This window comes from Mirounga angustirostris, unplaced genomic scaffold, assembly GCF_029215605.1.
Source record: "Mirounga angustirostris isolate CCGP_5_RB_7025 unplaced genomic scaffold, mMirAng1.0.hap1 SCAF_10, whole genome shotgun sequence".
In the NCBI taxonomy this organism is placed as follows: Eukaryota; Metazoa; Chordata; class Mammalia; order Carnivora; family Phocidae; genus Mirounga; species Mirounga angustirostris.
In genome coordinates this window covers 4,891,545-4,905,786 of record NW_026991718.1, presented here as the reverse complement: position 1 = coordinate 4,905,786, position 14,242 = coordinate 4,891,545, and the positions used below count along the sequence as shown (strand labels likewise).

Sequence of the window (14,242 nt, the reverse complement as noted above, 5' to 3'; positions counted from 1 at the left end):
CTGGGTGCCGGGTGCTGTATTTGGCCAGAGGGGATATAAAGAAAACACAAAGTTCTTGCCCTCGAGGAGCTCACAGTTTAGTAAGAAAAGCAGTAAGTCCACCAATACCATATGCCAGGCATTAAGAGATATGTGAATAAGGGACAATGGCAACACAGAGAGAGCATCTGGCTGTGCTGGAGGTGGCCGTTGGCTAGACAGGCCTTCCCTGAAGGGATATTTGACTTGTTAAGAAGGAACAGTAGGAATGTAGCAGTTTGAAAATGGGAATGTGCAATCATCTTTTTGTGTGTGTGTGTGTGTGTGTGTGTGTGCTTAAAAACTCTAGGCCTAATGTGGGGCTTGAACTCATAACCCCCAAATCAAGGGTCACATGCTCTACTGCCTGAGCCAGCCAGGCACCCCGTACAATTATTTTAGAGAGGGGAAACATTTAAGACATCAACTATGAAGAACAGTACAATCACAGAACAAGTCAGCCAGCATGCCCAGAGCAGAGCAGTGCTCAACCAAAATAAGGGTAAGTACAGGGATCAAGAGAAAGCAGTCTAGAAATACATACAGCAATTTGACAGTCACGTCTACTGAATAGAATTATTTGAAAAAATTGGGTTAGCAATTAAGTATGTCTTCATTTCCTGTTTTATTCAAAGAAATATACACTTGATCCAATGAGCTAGTGCCTCTCAAACTGAGGGATTTGTACAAGGTGTCCCAGAAGAATAAAAAGTTGCAAAAGAGGGCGCCTGGGTGGCTCAGTTGGTTAAGCGACTGCCTTCGGCTCAGGTCATGATCCTGGAGTCCCGGGATCGAGTTCCGCATTGGGCTCCCTGCTCGGCAGGGAGTCTGCTTCTCCCTCTGACCCTCCTCCCTCTCATGCTCTCTGTCTCTCATTCTCTCTGTCTCAAATAAATAAATAAAATCTTTAAAAAAAAAAAAAAAAAGTTGCAAAAGAGGGGTGCCTGGCTGGCTCAGTCAGTGGGGCATGCAATCTTGATCTCCGAGTTCTGAGTTCGAGCCCTGCACTGGGTGTAAAGATTACTTAAAAATAAAATCCTAAAAAACAAAAAGTCACAGAAGACAAATATGATAGAGATCTTTTTGGACAATCAATTTTACTTGATGGTAAATAAATATCGTTTTGTCATAAAAAAAAATCATGGGGAAGTGGGGGGGTGGGTTAGCCTGGTAGTGGGTATTAAGGAGGGCACGTTCTGCATGGAGCACTGGGTGTTATACGCAAACAATGAATCATGGAACACTACATCAAAAGCTAATGATGTAATGTATGGTGACTAACATAATAAAATTAAATTAAAAAAAAATATTATGGGGGCACCTGGGTGGCTCAGCTGTTAAGCTTCTGCCTTCGGCTCAGGTCATGATCCCAGGGTCATGGGATCGAGCCCCGCATCGGGCTCCCTGCTCCGCTGGAAGCCCGCTTCTCCCTCTCCCACTCCCCCTGCTTGTGTCCCCTCTCTCGCTGTCTCTCTCTGTCAAATAAATAAATAAAATCTTAAAAAAATAATAATAATATCATGGAGTAGAATAAAATTCTCATAGAAATTTTAAGATACTAATACCTGTACCTCATAGGTTTGTTTGGGGAATAAAACCAATAAATGGATGTGAAAGCATGGTACAGTTTCTTTCTTTCTTTCTTTTTAAAGATTTTATTTATTTGACAAAGAGAGACACAGCGAGAGAGGGGACACAAGCAGGGGGAGTGGGAGAGGGAGAAGCGGGCTTCCCGCTGAGCAGGGAGCCCGATGTGACACTTGATCCCAGGACCCCGGGTGACCTGAGCCGAAGGCAGACGCTTAAGGACTGAGCCACCCAGGCGCCCCCATGGTACAGTTTCAACATGTTAAGTGCTCAGTGCTAGTGATTAGCCAGCCAGATGTTCTCACTCTTCTGCCTCAGTGCAAAGTTTGAGAAGCACTGATCTAGGCAATGTGAAACTAGTGAAAAGTTTAAGCAAGGAACAGACACAATCATGTTTGCATTCTGGAAAAATAGCCACTGATATTATCAATTAACATTATATAAAAATACCAACTACAGTACAAAATTAGAAGTTTGGAAGAACTCATTTAAGACATTCAAATTCACTTAAATATATTACTGAAGAAGTAAAAGAAGACTGTTTACAGATTTTTAAAAAAAGGCTAAGAAAAGGTTTAGAAAATGTAGTTCTTACTCAGGAACTTTCCTGTTGTTTATCTAAAAATGGCCTAAACAAAATGTGGTGGTTACATCCATAAGTTATTTTAAAGGAAATAAACAAAAATATTATATTAAAAAAGAAAAACATTATATTTTAAATCCTTAATTTTTAAAAGTTTACATAAAGATATTTTAAAAGGGCCTAAAGCTCAGGCAAAATTTTTAATTTCAAAATTACCTAACAAAGCCCCAGAAGTCCATATATTATAAAATCGGCAAACTCTATCAAGATTGTGGCTTCACTCTGGAAAGCTGCTGGACCAGGAACACAGCAGCAGAGGTCAGTACGGGGCACACCGAAACACGAGAGGCAAGCATGAAAACTAACGCTTCCACACCATCATCCTCTTACCTGAGAAGATTCAAAGGATCAGGTGGTAAGAAGTTCTTCTGCTCAACATCACCAATTTTAATAGTTATAGTTATCAAAACGAACCTGAGAAACTCTTTCCCAGAATTTCCCCAGAAATTCGTACTACTTTAACTTTTTACTCTAATACCATTTTTATCTATCACGGATGACTTTCAATTTAAAAACTATTTTGGGGAACACCTGAATTTAGGATTTTTGCAGGGAGGGAGGGCAACAGTGAGACTGCCACAAAAAGTTCACTTGTTTTGAAATCTCAAACTGACTCATAGTCAACCCCCTTTTTTTTCTTTTTTAAGATTTTATTTATTTATTTGAGAGACAGAGTTGAGTGAGAGAGCAAAGGAGCAGAGGCAGAGGAAGAGGGAGGCTCCCCACTAAGCAGGGAGCCCAACTCAGGGCTCGATCCCAGAACCCTGGGACCATGACCTGAGCCCAAGAGAGACTTAACCAACTGAGCCACCCAGGCACCCAGTCATCCCTATCTTAAAAGAAAAATTAAACAAGAGTGGATTCTGAGAAGTTGTATTAAATAATGCAAACACAGTATTTATTCTGTGGGAATCACCACCTCTGCTGTACCCAAACTGAGGAACTATAATGTAAAACAAAGTGCCTCTCACTTTTCTTTTTCTTCCAGTTGAGTCGGCCTGTTAAGACAAGATCTCAGAGGATCTCCAAAAAGGCGCCAACTCTGGTGAAGACATTTAGTCACCAAAAAAAAGCTACTTGGTACCTTTAAGACGTAACACTTTGTGATTAAAGGTGGTACAAGTGTGGTAACAGAGGCTGAGAAAAGCCTGAGTAGAGTGAGGACTTGGGGTGAGAAAAGAAAATGATTCTAGCACTAATCTGCCCTCAGTCCCACAGCCAGATGTGGGTGTGCTCCTGAAGATGGCTTACTGGCCTTCCAAAGATTTTTGGAAAGCTGCTCAACAGCTACTGCACTAGTAACTACACAGCCGCTTATGAGCTAAACTCTTCCTTTCTCAAATTACTAACTTCGATTACTAGAGCTTGCATACAGCCATTATATACGATTGACAACACTGGCTTTTATAAAGTGACTTGTACATTACTTTTCTCCTGGAGTTTCAGCCAGGTAACATGGTTCTTCATCAGATACCACCAGCTCGTTGCGAAGGAAACAACAGTTACAGAATAGTTCTGTCTTTCCACATGCTATCAGTAGTACAGATGTGTATTTTAGCCCCAAAAGACAGTGGACTCTACTTCATGTCTTACCAAAATGACCATGGCTGTTATCAGGTAGTATCAAACCACTATTAATTATTAATGCCAGATAGAATAAAGCTATAAATACTTAAGGTATATAGCCTAAGTGTACAATTTTTATTTTAAAAAAATCATTAAAGGGGCGCCTGGGTGGCTCAGTTGGTTGGTTAAGCGTCTGCCTTTGGCTCAGGTCATGATCCCAGGGTGCTGGGATCGAACCCCGCATCGGGCTCCCTGCTCCGCGGGAAGCCTGCTTCTCCCTCTCCCACTCCCCCTGCTTGTGTTCCCTCTCGCTGTCTCTCTCTTTCTGTCAAATAAGTAAATAAAATCTTAAAAAAAAATAATTTAAAAAACTCAGTATGGATCAGAAATGACAAGTGGTTCCCTGAATAAGAATTCTTTCCACCTAAGGTCATTGGTAAGAAGTCAGGAGAGAGAAAGGGAATCAGTTAACTATACCTATGTATTTTTTTTTTTTTAAGATTTTATTTATTTATTTGACAGAGAGAGAGAGAAAGCACAAGTAGGCAGAGAGGCAGGCAGAGGGAGAGGGAGAAGCAGGCTCTCCACTGAGCAGGGAGCCCAATGTGGGGCTCGATCCCAGAACTCTGGGATCACGACCCAAACCAAAGGCAGCCGCTCAACCGACTGAGCCACCCAGGCGCCCCTATACCTATGTAGTTAAAAGCTCCCCCGCTAATTTCTCCTGTGCATTATTCTTTTCGATTAAGCATGAGATCCCCTTTGTGAATCTTCAACCCACAGATTTTATGATCCTGAAAGCCTTGGAGAGCTAAGACTGGGGTTCCCTCCAGCACTGACAGTGCTACCTGACTTGGATAGAAGGCAAGTGATACATTCCTTTTAGAAAATTTAAGAGATTTTTTGAAGATTTATTTATTTATTTATTTATTTATTTATTTATTTATTTATTTATTTATTTATTTATTTGAGAGAGAGCAAGAATCTCAAGGTGACTCTCCACTGAGCATGGAGCCCGACACAGGGCTCAATCCCATGACCCCTGAGATCATGACCTGAGATGAAATCAAGAATCAGACAAAACTGACTGAGCCACCCAGGTGCCCCGAAATCTGAGAGATTTGTAAAGAAGTCAGTGTACTCATTACCGAAAATTACAAGATGGAGTAGTAATTGAGTTCTAGACCAAGAAACTCAAACCTGAGCAACGTCAGAGGAAAAAAATATAGGTTACTATACAGGTCACTTTAAGAGATGCTGAAGGACCTTAGAATAAACTTAATCTCATACAAATAGGATGGCAATAAAAATAAAGAATTGTATCAGAAAAACTGTGAAGAACTATATAAGAAAATGAAATTGTCAAGTAATAATATTGATGTAAACTTAGTATAGTAGCCATTCCTCTTCAATCCCATGTCTTCGAGAAAAGGCTAGGAAGAAAACAAAACTTCAGTGCTAATACTCTCTCTAGGAGTGAATTATTTTGGCATATAATAATCCTACCATCACATCAAGTTTTCCTAAACAATTCATCTGGCTTCAATGGTAATATTCCATGGCATTCAACAAACTAAACAGTATCTTTACCTTAAACTCATTTAGGAGGTTTCTGTTTTACAGACAAAATAAACTCCTTATGTCCCTCATTACACAGCTTACTCTTTACATTAAGAAACTGATTTACTGAAAAGAGTAGGTAACTGATGAAGAGCCTTAAAATACAAACAAAATTAACAAAAGGAAACAAAAAATGTTCTAAGGGTTTTCTCTTTCCTATTAGTAACTTACTGAAATTCATTAATATATTAAACATATTCAATCTCTGACTTTAGGGCATATATACTAATCATTATCCATGTATTTTTATCCACGTATTTTTATCAGTTTAATCAGCACACATTACCATAAAAACTCACTATATTCATTCACTCAGCAAATATTCAAGTGTCCTACATGTGCCAAGTCCCATTCTAAGCACTTTATGTATCATTTACATATAAACAAACCATTGATAATAAAATCACACTGGAGTCCAGAAACGTGTCCATTAATTAAATGGAGCCAGAATTTGAAACTAGAGCCAGCATTTCTAATCACTACCCTATAAATTAAGGGTTAATATAGCTAAAAATATCTAAGAGCATTTGGCCTTATGTTAGATATATAATTAGTAAAACAAATGAAAAAATTAATATGGTGCACAGGGCAATATGGTTATTTAACAACCGGAACATTTATTGAATGGTAAGAGCTAAATTCTTCTAACATTCTAACTTCAAGTATTATATATAGTACAAAGAACCACTGACATGGTATGTATGAAGAATAGTCTCTAGATAGTAACTGTCTCTTACTTAGGTTGATTAATCCAAGAAATTGAAATCAAAGTAAAACTCAAGACTCAATAAGGAAGTCATATTTCATCCAGAATAAAATTATACAAACATAACCACCCTGATTTGGGTGGGGGGGCTGACGGGACCCTTCAGAAGCTGCATGTGATAGGCTGGAATTACAGGGAGGGTCCAAGGAAGAGGAAGATAAAGGACAAGAGTAACTTTGGGTTATTTTAGAATGTATGATTTTAGAAATTAGATGATCATTTGTGAAAGTGACTTGTCATTAGCTCTGTGATCTTGTGGCAAATCACAGCTTCTCAAAACTCTGTTTCTTTAACTATATATAATGAGTTTTAAGATCCAAAGGCCTTCCATTCTCAGAAATTACCATTCTAAGTACAGCAGCTAGGGTTGAATTTCATAAAGGATTTGTTGCCTTAACCAAGGAGGCAATGAATCACCCAAAACATGATCAGTTGATCAGATATCACAGCATCAATTAATCTATGGAAATGTTTTCTATCCTTAATAAAATGAATGCCTTGAACAATTAACTGCCCTTGCACTACTTAAAAATTTTACTAATTTACAACTGTCATGTCTTGGAATCCAAGTCTTGAACTCCAACTCTGGTGCCCAACTAAAAAAACCGAAAGAATGAAGTAAAGTTTTTCAGAAATAGAGGCCATTGACCAATGTGAGAGATCCTAAAGGCTGTGTGATTTAGTGGCCATCACATGGCAGTTGAGATCAGTTAGAGCTCAAGCTCAAGTTGCAAAACCTATTCCTTACTTTCTTAAGTCTGTATCAAATCCCAAACCTCTACAAACAAACAAACAAAAATTTTAATAATAATTATACCAGAGGAATAGAGTGACCCTATGTCCTGGTTTGTCCAGGACAGTCCCAGCTTAAGCCTGCTGTCCCAGTGTAATCATTAATGCTACCTCTTTCATTCTTAGTAAGTACCCCCCTTCGGAAGATATATAATCATCCTCAAGATAAGGCATCAGTCATAATTCAGAGCATTATTTCAATACTAAAAGGTAAGGAATTAAATTTCTTGCCACACCATTTAACATTCACATAGAAGGTGCTAAAATTTTTAGGCATGTCTGAGAACGGAAGGCGAAGTCATGTTACTAATAGCAGTTCTTTCTCTGAACATTTTTTAATTTTTATTTTATTATTATTTTTAAAAAAGATTTATTTATTTTGAGGGGGGAGGCAGAGGGAAAGGGAGAAAGAGAATCTCAAGTAGACTCCAGGCTGAGTGCGGAGTTTGACTTGGGCCTCAATCTCACAACACTGAGGTCATGACCTGAGCTGAATGAAATCAAGAATCAGACACTTAATAAACTGACTGAGCCACCTAGGCACCCCTGAACGGCTTTTACTTTTATTTTTTAAAGATTTACTTATTTTGCGAGAAAGTGTGAGCGCGCGTGCGTGCAGGGGGGAGGGAGGGAGGAGCAGAGGGAGAGAATCTTGTACAGACTGGGGAAGTCTGTGTTTGAAGGTTCATAACATCTGGCTGTTATGCTTTATACTTTAGACATGTGAACACTTACATATGGAAATACATACTGTTTTACTACAAATTACTTTTATTTCTCCCATTAGTCTTAATGTATATTAATGTAGATTTTAAAATTATGTGTAGATATATTACCTACTAATTTCATTTTTATTTAAGGAGACAGAAAACACTAGTTATAGATGGGGTTATCTGAAAGAATAACTGAATAGGGGAGCCCTGCATTGGGCTCTGCGCTCAGCTAAGAGTCTGCTCATCCCTCTCCCTCTGCGCTCCATGCCCCCCACCCCCCGCCATGTGCGCACACTCTCTCAAATAAATAAAATCTTTAGATTTAGGGGAAGGATTCTTCCTCTCTTATCTGTACCTTCTCTTGACACACAATAAGACTCTGGTTTCCATTAAAATAATGCATACTACATGGACATCACAAAAAATTCGGAAGTGACAGTTTCTCTCCTTTCCCTGGGTTCTTAAGTCATCTAGTTCTTCCTCTCCCTCAAGGCAACCATCATTACTAGTTTCTTGTACATTTTTCCATATATTTTATATATTTAAAATCCATGTTCCCCGTCCCTCATGTCACCATATTATACATTGTTCTATACCTTGCTTTTCCCATAATAACCCCTCTGAGATCATTCCATATCCATATATTTATAACTGCCTCTTTGTATATAGAAGACTGCACAGGAGTCCACCAAACGGGCATACTATAACTGTTTAGTCTCCACTGATGAACATTTAATTTGCTTCAAATCTTTTGGTATTTCCAACAATGTACCAAACAAATGTACATTTTACCCTTAAGATAAAATGTTAAACTGTCCTCCCTGGAGGCCATTTTCAATTTACAATCCCACTAGCAATATTATGAATGTTCCTATTTCTCAACATCCGCTGAACTCAGAGAATTATCAAATATTCTCTTTTCTCTTTTTCAATCTAGTAAGGGAAAAATATGTATTAGTTTTGTTTGTAGTTTTATTATAAATGAAGTCAAACAGTTATATGTCTTTTTCTATTAACACTACATTTATATCCTTTGCCATTTTCCTAAACTGATTTGTAGGAACTCTTTATAAGTTAATGATATGAGTTCATTTCCCAGATGTATCTTATATAAATTTCATGTATTTAAAGACTGTCTGGAAATTAAATGATATTTATTAATATTTTCTATTATATTAAGTCATATATAATATTACCAACATTTCTGACCAATATGAGAAGCACAAGTTGAGGGGACTATTCAATTTTAGCACAAATAAAATACACAAACAGAAGACTTCTAATTGAAATACAAGTCTGAATGCATGTTTAATGTACTGTTTACCTGACCATACCAAACAGTATCATATTTTAAATGTTACCCGAATAGCAGTACATCAGATTAAAATACATGCACACACAGAGACATACACACCTCACTCACTTTAGTATGGAGTACTTAAGAAATTTGTGACTCATCACCTTAAAAGAGAGCAAAAACAAGACTTTCTGATTCTGGCAATACAGTGAGACTGAGCAGAATTTCCCTTCTAAAAATAATCAAAATGCCAAATAGAAGCAAATAAAATAGGAAAACTGTAACAGAGCACCAAAAGAAAAAAGGGAGATCTTGAGGTGCTGGATAGGAAGATGAAACAAAGAGTGAAAAGTGCCAGTTTATAACACAATGACAATGGTGTGTGCAGGGAGTAGGGGCCCTAGAAAAACTTTGTCTATCATTGCTGAGAAGTAGCAAGAAAGCTATTTCCTGGGCTTTTGTGGTGGGTGGGTATAGTCTCCCATAAAAAACTGAAATCCGAACCCATGTTCTGTGCAGGTGCTATTCAGATTTTTATTTCATACATGACGTGTGAATCCACAAGCTGAAAATGTATGTAAAAACGGGCCAAAGCTTCGTGTGCCCAGCAGAAACGAATCACCAAAACCACTACAAAGACACTTCCACAATCCAAGGCATACACAAGTTCCACGGAAAGAGCTACATCCATATTATTAAAAATAACAAAACTACTCAAGGAACAAATCCACCATGAGGGATCAGTTCACAAACAAGCGATGGTTAGTACCCAAGAACTTAAAAAATGAAAGTGTGTAATAAAACATAAAATAAGCATGTTAAAAATGATTAAAGATACACATTTTAATAGTTATGGATTAAACAGATAATGCTGGCCAGGACTAGCTTCAAAAGAGGGGTGGGTGGGGGAAGGACTGTTTCTGGTGGGGATATAAACAAAACAGAACTCATAACTGCTGAAGCTGGGTAATGAGTTATTAGAACATTCTCTTTGTTTTTGTAGAAGCTTGACACTTTTACTTGATTAAAATAACCAAAAAGATTAAAAAAAGGGGGGGGACAGAAGCTGGGGGGAAGTACAGGATACAATAAATTAAGAAAAGGCAGCCTGGAAGTGAGGGGAGAGGGAGAAAGGTTTTTAGAATTAAAAAAGAGAAAATTAATAAAATGGAAGGCCCATTTTAAGAAACTAATCAAAACACAGAACAAATTAACAAGATGAAAAATTACGGGTAAGTCTAAAGATGCAAATAGGTCTAAAATACGATGTTTAGGAGTGCCTGGGTGGCTCAGTCATTTAAGCGTCATCAACTCTTGATTTTGGCCCAAGTCACTATCTCGGGATCCAGCCCTGAGTCAGGCTCCGAGCTGGGCGTGGAATCTGCTTAGGATTCTCTCCCTCCCTCTTCCCCTTGCGCTCTCTGTCTCTCTCTCTCAAAAAAGAAAAGAAAAGAAAAGATGTTTAAGATAATATGTGATGGGAATTCCAGAGAGAAGACAAAGAATGAGGAAGAGATGCTATTCAAGAATTCAGGAATAAGGCTGAAACTCTCTCAGTAATAGGATAAAAGACATCTTCAGAGTAGAAAAGCACACTGAATCCCAAGCAAGAGAAAATAAAAATAAATTCATACCTAGACCATCATGGTAAAACTGAAGAATGCCAAAGATAAGAAAATTCTTAAAAGCAACCAGAGAAATGACACGTTACCTATAAAGGAAGAAACAACAATATATGACTGACAGCTGATTTTTCATCAGAAAACAAGTATCTTCAAAGTGCTGAGAAAAACAACTGTCAGCTACAATTCCTTAACCAATAAAAGTACCATATAAGATCAGGTGCAAAATAAATTATCTATCCAGACAAAGACAGAAGTTCCCACTCAGACCTTTACTGAAAGAACCCTTTTAGAGTGGGAAGGAAGAAGTAATGGAATAAAAGAGAAGCCACCAATTAGAATAATTACAGTAACTAAAATTTCAAGTAACTGAAAAATTCATGGTCTTAATCTGTGAAGTTTCCACTCTCCTAAAACTGTAACAACACAGATTATAAGATTCTGAATAACAATACATGTGTGATACATAATGTTTGTAGAGAACAGTATTTCAGATTACTTAGAAATACAGAAATTCTTTCATATATGTGCAAAGAAGTGAGCTGGCTATAAAAGGACATGTGTCTCCCAACCCTCTTTTAGAAGATTATCTACATTTTTAGGTATGGTAATTTTTTTCAACAAGTGTCTGCCTTTATGACTACACTTTCTAAAATCTGATGACTAGCCGAAAATTTGCTATCAGGAAGAAATGTTTCATCAGAATAATCTAGGATCTCAAATATTTCAATAGTTCACTATCCATTTGAAGGTAACCGACACGGAATGGGTTAATTTCAGATATTTACTGGCATGACTTTAACCAGTATCTACATGGTAATGACTCACAAATTTGCCCCTTGCCTATCTGGGCAATTTATTTTTACAGCTCTGTACCTCAGTTTATTCATCTATAAAACAGAGTTAATGCCAATCACTTACTTCACTGGGTTATCATGAAGATTAAGTGAATTAATTCAAACCGCTCAGAACACTGCTTGGTACATAAACCTCAATGAACATACACCACAAGACCACTACACACGCATGCACGTGTGTGTACACACACAGAACCCCCTGCATGGGCCATGGGGACTTTAAACTTTACTCATTTAAAATAAAATAAAATGCCTTGCAAACACAGTCTGTTGATTCTCCTCCCCTACTCATTTTTTCTTAGGAAAAGCACTCAAATGCCCCAGGTTAGAAACCTGGGTATCATCCTGATGTTTCCTCTGGCCTTACTCCCCTAGCCCTCTGATACTTAGTGACCCAAACCCATGGATGTAGTTTTATCCAAGTCAAGATTTCATTTGGAAACCTCAGACAAATAAGCACGGTATACTTTGGGAACATCTATCCCCCTCTCCGTAACTATAAATCACTGAAGGAAAAGACTTTGTCTAGTTTTGATATACAAAATTTGTATAGCAAATTAATAAAAATGCAAAACTTGACTATAATCTGACATAATGGAAAATGAATATACTTTAAAAATAAGGATGAATCAATCAGAAAGAACAGAAAGAGACATGGAAACAGAAAAGGTTGAAGAAAACAATCCAATACATAGCCAAAGGAGTGTGAATCATAGTCAATCAACCCACTGGCAAATCCATGCCCTGCTGTGGAGACGAGAGCCATTATATAGTTGAACAATCACAGAATTCCTCATTATGAGGCCACATTTACCAAACAACTTCCTGATGATGACTTGATTTCTATGTGAGTCTATCTGCCTACTGAAAGAGAACATATTGGTCATGCCAACACAAGTATTGCAAGCTTTGTGATTATTCCTCACTGTAAACGAATAATGTTCTTGGTCTTATATACCAGTCACATGAGCTTGATTGTTGGGATCTATCCCTGAACCCCCCCCCCCCACAGTGTGTTTGAGTCCACAAGGCTAAAGGCCATACTCTAAAGTGCACTAAACTCATGGAGGTAATACAACCCTTCCAGCAGCCCATTCACACTTCTCTGTAGTGTTACATGGCTGAGTATCCTCATATATTTATAAATGATTTTCTACCAGATCTCAATATGCCTTCAATAGAAATAAATTTATTTCCAAACCTGTTTCTATACTTACATTCCTTATTTCTACTAATTATTCCACCATCCTCTTCCCTCTCTTAGCTACCCAAAGCCATGAACACTGCCTTTGACTTTCACTCTCCTTCTCCCAACCTACCACCAGATGTCAAGCCCTACTGATTGTGCCTCTATAATAGTATGTTGATCTATCTTCTCAGTCTCATTCTTATTTCTATCATTTCACCTCAACTAATCCAATCACCTAACTGATCTACCAGGCTTCAGGGTTCTTCTTTCTCTAATCCATTTTATACCCTACTGCCAGATTAACCTTAAATTCCATTCTGGGTATGTTAATAATCCCCTGCTCAAAAATCTCAATGGCCGGTTAAAGAAAGAATAAATTTATAGCCTAGCACTCACCATCCTCCAGAATCAGAATATTCCAACTAATATAAACGGTAAAGAGATATTGATCCCCTCTGCCTTCACCAGCAGGGTGAAGCTGGGGGAAAAATCCACCTTCCCCAGTGTATCATATACAGTGGGAAATATAAATATGGTTCTTCTGTGTATCATAATACAAAAATATTTGGGTAGCACTGTCCTGACTGACTGATGCCCACCCTTATTTCTATTATTACCATTCTTTCAACAGCAGGAAGAGCACGGAGCAACAATGAGGTGCCTCCCAAATACCTGAAGCAAAACATACTGTCAATCATTATGTTAGAAGCCGGCAGTACAGCAGCTACTGGGGAGAAAGTGAAAAGGCAAACACCGAGTCATCTCTAGCACTATTATGAGGAGAGGTACTTAGGTCCATGAACACAGTCTTCCAACAGCAAACCACCTATACAGAGGCTGGATGCAGCAGGTGTCAGAGTAACTAGTCATTAAGATCATCCAATCACTGCCTTTTGTTGGATTTCTGTGCTCACCAAACAATTTCCAAATGCTAAATCTGGTTCCTCCTGTAAATCTGTCCGTAGGCAATTAACATGACTAGAACATTATGCTCTGATCAATTTATAATTTTTGCAGTTCCACTCTCAATATACCAATAATTAGATGTGGAGCCCAAAACGCCAAGGGGACAAACCCCGGACCATAAATGTACATTACTATTGTTTTAGTGATCTGGCACCCCCACCAAACAAGCAAACAAATTCTTCCTTATCCTGATTTTAGTGGCAGTGGGGGAATCCCTGAAAAAGTGTTACTAGGCCATCATAGCAATAGTTGCTATTTATTAAAATTCATACAACTCTGGGGTACTCATGAATGTGCATGTGCATTCTTGGGAGAAAGAACTGATATTAGTGTTAGACTAAAACCACCATATGTTCAAACTTTTGAAACCTAATTCTGAAAGTAACAAAGACCTAAACTCAACACTGGCTGGAATATTTGTCAAATTAACAAATCAACATTAGTATGATTACCGTGTCATGCTAAACTGTCATCATGGTTAGAGAATTAATATGGATTCTTTAGACCCAAAGGGGTATGTGCTACTGTAGTTATAATGAAAATAAAAAAGTAAGCCCGATTAGTCCATACAATCAAGTGGTTAATTATTTTTGTGGGCAAAAGAAA

The 14,242-nt window shown here is 38.0% G+C and overlaps 1 protein-coding gene across 3 annotated transcripts in view; it reads right to left on the bottom strand.

The window, feature by feature from the left end:
- The window catches only part of YWHAQ (tyrosine 3-monooxygenase/tryptophan 5-monooxygenase activation protein theta), a 37,125-nt gene that overhangs the window by 5,982 nt on the left and 16,901 nt on the right, over nt 1-14,242 (bottom strand). The gene's annotated exons all lie outside the window — the stretch shown is intronic.